The sequence below is a fragment of the Epinephelus fuscoguttatus genome, linkage group LG17 (assembly GCF_011397635.1).
Source record: "Epinephelus fuscoguttatus linkage group LG17, E.fuscoguttatus.final_Chr_v1".
NCBI classification, from domain to species: Eukaryota; Metazoa; Chordata; class Actinopteri; order Perciformes; family Serranidae; genus Epinephelus; species Epinephelus fuscoguttatus.
In genome coordinates, this window is record NC_064768.1 from 3,513,671 (window position 1) to 3,520,919 (window position 7,249).

Consider the following 7,249-nt stretch of genomic DNA (forward strand, 5'->3'; position numbering starts at 1 on the left):
CCACCATTTTTGTTTCTCCTATATCCTTCAAGTCCAAAATTCATGCCCCCTTCATTGTTAATCCATGTTTCTGATATTAGAATTATATTAAAAGGCTATGTGAATTGATTTAAATAGTCCTTGATATTATGTAAACTGGCATACAGGCTTCTACTGTTGAAGTGGATTATTGAGATTTTGTTTTCAGTCTTGAAAGTACTGTTATACTGTTCATCTGTATAATAGTGGCAGTCGTTGTTGATGTTCAAGAAAAAGTTGTTTTCTGGATCAATATCATTTTCAATGTCCTGTGGCTTGTATGTAGTGTATTTAAAGGTATTTAATTCCGGATGGTCAAGTTCGACAATTCTTCTTAGTAATGTTCCGATTCAGGATGCCTAAGAGTTGTGTCAAGTGTCATATTAAGTGTTGTAGTTCAAGGTACCCGTTGTCCAGTATCTTATGGTTGTTTTGGTGTGCTGGTGCGTGGATGAATGACCAATCTGTCGTAGCGCAGGTAAGCAATGTCCCCCCTCTCTCTGGCAGCTCTCAGCTCTGGCATCAGTTCTTTCCTCTTTCATCTGACAGCGTCCGTGAAGTCCTCGTTGCACGTTGTAATATGGCTTCTCTGTCCTCGTGCCTGAGGAGTTTTACACCTATGGGCCTCGGTCTCTCACCTCCGCTGGGTTTCCCTGTGCGGTGCGCCCTCTCCACCTCCATCTTGTGCTGCAGTTGTAGTTTCTCTGCCAGGATTTTCGTGATTTTCTCCTCCATCTTGGCCCAGGTTTCTCCGGGTGATTCTGCTACTCCATCAAATACGAGGTTGTTCCGTCTGGTCTGTCCCTCCAGGTACTCCATCTTATCTGTGACAGTCAGCAAACTGTCACAGACTTTGTAAATATCTGCCTGCATTGTGTCACAGCGCTTGGTCCGTTTGCTGCTGTCAGCCTTCAAATCGTCCACCTCTTTTTTTGTGAACCGCAGGCTCACTTTGACTTCTTGTATGTCCCTTCATATTGCATCTAGGCTGGAGTTTGTAGAGTCCACAATGATTTGGACAAAGCCTTTTAAGTTTTCCTGTTGTTGATGTAGAAGAGCCGTAAACATGTCCTTCTGTTGTTGCTTAAAGTCAGTTACCTGACTGAGTGATATGTCTTCCTCATCTGGCTTCATCTCAGCTTTTGATGCTTCAGGTGGCATTTTCAGTGTCTTTCCTACGAAACATGGACAAACTAACTGTAAGACCGAACAACAAAAGTCTGTTGAAAGAGATGAGATGTATTAACTCAAAATTTAAAATTCAACTAATTCAGCACAAATGGGTTGAGTCATTTGAACAAATTTCCAGTTTAAAGTTTACAGCCAATAACTACTTTGATGATTATGGTGTAATGTACTCAAATCATCTGACAGCGACTCTTAATCCGCGTGATGACATCAGACATGTCTGTATGTGCTTCTCTGCCAAACGGAAAAGTCCGCCATTACTGCCACTTGCCCTTGCTGGAGCATGCAGCACCTTGCCCGACCTGACGGACCTTACCCGCCGTTATTTTCTGCCGCTGTGCCCGCCCTGCTGACAGCGCTGACCGCCATTATTCTAATTTTTTCCTTGGTCGTCCTACTCTGGTGAGTTATTTCTTGGTTTGCATTTCATGATTTAATTGTGTTGAATTACTTTGATCATTAAATGCATTTGTCTCCATTTAAACTTAGTTTAAGCACTTTAAAAAACATAGTATCTGCCTCAGTAAAAGTGAAAAGACATTGAAAAGTTGAAACCAGTACTTTAATTTGTTCACCCACTGAAGTGGACAGTTTGCATTAACGTTAGCTTGCATTAATTGCACATACTTTAAACTTTTACAACAATTAAATAGCGGCATGTGACAACATTCTTACTTAGCATGCATGTTTCAGTAAATTTAATGGTCGGCATCGAAGTTTTACCTTGTGTAATGTGTTTTTGTAAGGTGAGCTAATAATAAAATTAAAGCCTGTAATTTTTGTGTGAAATAACCGATTGCGGTAATGGCCAGGGTTCAGTGTCCAGGGTCTGTGCGCGGTAACCTGACTTCCAAAGAGTAGAAGTGTTATTGAAAACAACTGAAAATAAGTAATGGGCGGCACGGTGGTGTGGTGGTTAGCACTCTCGCCTCACAGCAAGAGGGTTGCCGGTTCGATCCCGGGCGTGGGAGCCCTTCTGTGCGGAGTTTGCATGTTCTCCCCGTGTCAGCGTGGGTTCTCTCCGGGCACTCCGGCTTCCTCCCACAGTCCAAAGATATGCAGATTGGGGACTAGGTTAATTGGTAACTCTAAATTGTCCATAGGTGTGAATGTGAGCGTGAACGGTTGTTTGTCTCTATGTGTCAGCCCTGCGATAGTCTGGCGACCTGTCCAGGGTGTACCCTGCCTCTCGCCCGATGTCAGCTGGGATAGGCTCCAGCCCCCCCGCGACCCTCAAGAGGATGAAGCGGTTAGAAGATGAATGAATGAATGAATGAATGAAAATAAGTAACGTGCTAAAGAAAAAAAAAATCCAAGGTCCTTATTTGCTTGCTATAGGCTTTTGTTTCTTTTATGTTTAGTGGTGTAAGGACTGTTTTGAAGATATATAACAGTTATGGATAATTAAGGATTTTTACTCTGCCAGAGTTTAAAGGCATTAAGTAGCCTGTTAAATCGTTTGCACAATTACACTCAGCAAAGCCTTTATGCAAGCAAGGCATTAGTAAGACATACATTAACTACCTACTGACTGTTAATTCTATAGAAAATAAATATCTTAACTATTTGAGAAAGACCCCTTCACCCAAATCTGCAATCGGATGGACCCAAGGTTAATGACCCATGCAAACGGACTGACTATGACTATGACATGCATTTGTGGCAAGCTGTGTAAGAACCATCGCGGCCTAAGAATCCACCAGGCCAAAATGAAATGTTTGGAGTCGGAGAGTGAGGTTCAACGCACAGGTCCTGAACCTAGTGAGACGCAGGAGGAGCCCGGCCAGGAGGCACCTCACAGAGCCCAGTCCCTCCACATACCAGAGTCTCCCAATCCTGACAAAGTAGTTTCACAGCAGCGGATTAAGTGGCCCCCAGCCAGCAGACGTAGTGAGTGGCCGCTTTTCCAAACAAATGCTCGGGGACAAGTGCAGTGGCCAGCTTGGGTGCTCAACAGAGGAAGTGAATCGCTTCCTCCAGAACACCATGAGCGACCCACTGAGGGAACAAGATCTGGAACCCAACAAAGCTCTCACCAGCCTCGCCCCCCAACAGCAGAGTTCAAGTTGATGGAGCCAAGTCAGAAGGAGGTCGAGGAGGTCATCAATGCAGCCCGCTCAGCATCTACTCCAGGCCCCAGTGGCATACCCTACCTCATCTACAAGTGCTGCCTAGAGATTCTCCAGCACCTGTGGAAGGCCTTGAAGGTGATTTGGTGAAGGGAGAGAGTTGCCGACCAGTGGAGGTGTGCAGAGGGAGTTTGGATTCCCAAGGAAGAGAACTCGAAGAACATCAACCAGTTTCGGACAATCTCACTACTGAATGTTAAAGGAAAGGTGTTTTTCAGCATCGTCTCCAGGAGACTGACCAAGTTTCTCCTCAAGAACAACTACATTGACCCTTCAGTGCAGAAGGGCGGGATTCCTGGAGCTCCCGGCTGCCTAGAGCACACTGGTGTAATCACACAGCTCATCAGAGAGGCCCATGAGAACAAAGGTTACCTAGTTGTGTTGTGGTTGGACCTGACCAATGCTTACGGGTCTATGCTTGCTCTACACCTCCACCATGTTCCCAGCAAGATCAAAGACCTGATCCTGGATTATTTTAACAATTTCAGGCTCAGGTCACTTCTGGGTCAGAAACATCAGACTGGCATCACCTTGGGAAAGGAATAATAATGGGCTGCACCATCTCTGTTACCCTCTTTGCCCTTGCAATGAACGTGGTGGTCAAGGCTGCCGAAGTGGAACACAGAGGGCCCCTAACAAAGTCAGGTGTACGACAGCCCCCCATAAGAGCCTATATGGACGACCTTACCATCACAACATCAGTCCCAGGGAGCAGGTGGATCTTACAAGGACTTGAGAGACTGATCACATGGGCAAGGATGAGTTTCAAGCCCTCCAAGTCAAGGCTCATGGTGTTGAAGAAGGGGAAGGTGATTGACAAATTCCGTTTTTTAATTGCAGGAACTGTAATCCTATCCATCACGGAGCAACCAGTCAAGAGCTTGGGGAAGCTCTTCGACTCTAGCCTAAAAAACTCTGCTGCCATCCAGAAGTCCAGTGAAGACCTTGGAGCTTGGCTCACCAAGGTGGACAAGTCGGGTCTGCCTGGTAGATTTAAAGCCTGGATCTACCAACATTCCATCTTGCCCCAAGTCTTGTGGCCTCTCCTTGTCTTTGCAGTCCCAATGACAACAGTGGAATCCCTCGAAAGGAAGATCAGTGGCTTTCTTCGGAAGTGGCTGGGCCTTCCCCACAGCCTCACCAGCGCTGCACTGTACGGGATGAATAACACCCTGCAGCTACCCTTCAGCAGGCTAACAGAAGAGTTTATGGTGGCACACACGAGAGAAGCCCTACAGTACAGGGATTCCAGGGACTGTAAGGTGTAATCAGCTGGCATTGAGGTGAGGACAGGAAGGAAATGGAAGGCAGAGAAGGCAGTGGAGGTGTTGGAGTTACGCTTAAGGCAAAAGGTACTGGTGGGGGCCTTTAACAACAGGAAGAGCAGGCTTGGGCTACTTCCCAAAGACCCAGGTGAGCAAGGCCCGGGGCAAGGAGAGACACCAGCTACTCAAGGAAGAGGTCCGGGCAGGCGTGGAGGAAGAGCGAGTGAGCAGGGCAGTGGAACTCCAGCAGCAGGGGGCGTGGACAAGGTGGGAGAGCACGTTGCAGTGAAAGGTCAACTGGTCTAACGTCATGCAGGCAGACTTCCATCGCGTCCGGTTCCTTGTGCAAGCAGTCTATGATGCCCTGCCAAGCCCAGCAAACCTCCATGTCTGGGGGAAGAGCGAGACACCTTCCTGCCTCCTTTGCTCCGGAAGAAGCTCCTTAGAACACCTCTTCAGCAACTGCCCAACTGGCCGTGGCTGATGGCTGCTATCGTTGGCGCCATGACCAGGTGCTCAAAGCAGTTGCCGAGAGCGTAGCCTTAGCCATCAGCACCAGCAAACACCATCATGCTCCTAAGAAGGCAATCCCCTTCATCAAAGGAACAGCCAAGAAGAGGGCCATCCAATCTGCAAGTGAAGCCGCAGAGAAAGCCACAAGGTGGCTTTGGATTAAGAGGGCTGACCCGTGGGTTGCTGCTGGGACGCAAATCGGGGCCTGATCATCCCCGGCTGGGTCACCTGGGTGAGGGTGTCTGATGTCGCGAGACCCAAAACACCCGATGACCCCAGCATACATCACTGAGGATGCGTCCCAGTGCATCCAGGAGATGTTTCTTGCATAGTGTCCTCACATTTAATTCATAAAATGCATTGAAAACTCACTTAAATCAGTTACATACTCAGACAGTTGTGCAAAGTGACAGTCTAGTGGGAAGTGTGTCATTTGTCTGTGCTGTGTGTAAAATCAAACAACCTTTTGATGACAAAACTCTTCTCAGTCATTTAAGGACACATTTAAAACAGCACGAGATGGTGGATTGTCCATTGTCCATTGTCCGAAATGGTCACTACCGTACTAATGTGTATTCCTCCTTCAGTGCTCACAAAAGAAGGACTCATCCAGACTGTGAAATCTCAGCTTTTAAGACTGAGATTGTCTTGACAGAAACTGACTGCCAACCAATTCAGAGCCAAGTTGAATCTGAGGAAGCTGGTCCCTCTCAGAATTTTCTTGAGCTGGATGCTCCAGAGTGTAATCCCCCTCGGTCTGGATTTGACACTGGTGAATTGCAAGCTCAACTGAGAAACAACTTGGCTTCTTTGTTCTTGAAAATGCACAGTGTTCTGCAGGTATCAGAGATGGCGATACAAGACATAGTTGAAAATTTGGCACAAATATTCACAATGTCCAAACCCTTTGTGAGAGACTCAATCATCAAGGTTTTAGGAGAGCATAGTCAGTCTATGAATGATGATCTTTTTAATGAAATAGTGGAAGCTGTCATGAAAAGTAATGTTTTTGTCAGCACTACTGCTGAAGGTGCAGAGTTGTCCACTGCTAAGCAGAGGAAAGCATTTGTAAGAAGTAACTACCCTCTGGTAATGCCAGTACAGTATGCTTTGGATTCTACTGGGCACACAGCAGTGTATGTTCCAGTACTACAGATGCTTCAAACAATGTTTAAAAATACAGATCTTCTTGACAAGATTCAAGAAATTAAACCATCACCACCTGGAATGTACAGTACATGTCTCATGAAGATGGAACATGTTTCAAAGAAAATCCATTGTTGTCAGCAACAAGAGAGTTGAAGTTGTCACTGATTTTGTATGTGGATGACATTGAACTAGCTAATCCTTTAGGCACAGCTAGAAAGATCCACAAGCTTTGTGCAGTATACTGGTTGCTAGCCAATCTACCCAATATGTATAGGTCCAGCCTTCATGTCATAGAGCTAGCTCTGCTGTGCAAAGTCCCTGATTTGCAGAGATGTGGTTATGAAAGTGTTCTTTCACCTTTGTTGACAGATTTGAGCACTCTTGAGCAAGATGGCATTTTTATTGAACCTGTCGGCCAGTGTGTAAAGAGCACTGTCATGTGTGTTGCAGCTGATGATTTGGCTGCCCATGGTCTTGCAGGCTTTGTCCAGTGCTTCAGAGGAGACTACATCTGCAGATTTTGTGTCTGTACTGCACCTCAGATACAGTCCAGAGAAGTTTCTGAAGGAGAGTTTTGCATGAGAACAAGGACCTGCCATGATCTTCATGTGCAGAATGTTGTGCAAGGAGAAAATGCATCTCATTTTGGCGTTAAGGGTGAGTGTGCGCTCAGGAAGACATTGCAGCATTTTCATCTGATTTCTGGTTACCCGCCCGCCTGATATACTTCACAACCTTTTTGAGGGTATTGTGCCAGTGGAGTTGGCCTTGTGCATCCGTGAGATGATTCGTCTGAAGTATTTCACACTTGAATATCTAAACACAAAGATTTGCACATTTCCATATCAGCACTCTGATAGGCTTGACACACCACAACCAATCCCAAAAAAAATTGCTGCCAAATTAAGCATTGGTGGGAATGGGCATGAAAATTCCACTCCGCTGAGGTTATTGTCTCTTATGGTAGGAAGTAAAGTTCCTGAAGGA

General features: G+C 46.1%; 1 pseudogene; it reads left to right on the forward strand.

The window, feature by feature from the left end:
• The first annotated feature begins 2,852 nt into the window (after positions 1-2,852).
• Positions 2,853-5,322, forward strand: LOC125905172 (uncharacterized; annotated as a pseudogene).
• The last annotated feature ends 1,927 nt before the right edge of the window (positions 5,323-7,249 follow it).